The sequence below is a fragment of the Myotis davidii genome, unplaced genomic scaffold (genome assembly GCF_000327345.1).
Source record: "Myotis davidii unplaced genomic scaffold, ASM32734v1 scaffold123, whole genome shotgun sequence".
In the NCBI taxonomy this organism is placed as follows: Eukaryota; Metazoa; Chordata; class Mammalia; order Chiroptera; family Vespertilionidae; genus Myotis; species Myotis davidii.
The window spans coordinates 3,085,562-3,086,323 of record NW_006295391.1 but is presented as its reverse complement, the minus strand read 5'-3'; positions in this window follow the sequence as shown (position 1 = coordinate 3,086,323).

Here is a 762-nt window from a genome sequence, read left to right as displayed (position 1 = left end):
CAGCAGGAAGAAATTGTACCTGTTAGTAAACTTGACTCTCAGTAGAATTGTCTGCTTTAAAGAACCCAGCTATGCAATAAGGAAGCTCAGCTGTAAAACCAAGCATTTTCATATAATTTGTTATTAGAGGGACAGCTCATTGTCCTCTAATAACAAAACAGCCCCTACACAAAACAGTCTTCCCACCTTTAACTTGAGCTGCTAATCACTAAAGCTCTCCTTAGTTTTAAGGAGGACGAGGGGAGTGAATTTATAAAACACTTTTCCTGCCTGGCCAGCATGGCTCAGTAGTTGAGCATTGGCCTATGAACTAGGAGGTCACAGAGGAAATATTTGACTTCCTACCATTCCTATCAGCAGATGGACAGAAAATGAGTTTGTTTTTCCCTCCAACAACTTAAAAGCGCTGTGCTCACTTCTTGCTTCAGTGCAGGGCACATTGCCTTCATGGGCGTTCAGGTTTAGGGAGCAGATTTAATCTTCCTGCCTCCAGTAACTCTCCAGAAGATTCTCACCTTCTTCCCACTTCAGAAAATTCCCATTGTACCCAGCAGTTAGAGTCCACAAATGTCTAATTTACTTGTGAGGAGCAGGAGCATTTATGTAATGTTGCTTTTAAGATTTTCATCTTTCTCCCACATGATCTTAATCCGGAAAACTATAAATTGTTTAGGCTAAGAACTTCAACACGCACTGCTCCCAACATAAAAGCTGAGATGCAGCAAATAAGAATTTAGCCTTTTTTTCCCTCTTCTCCATTCA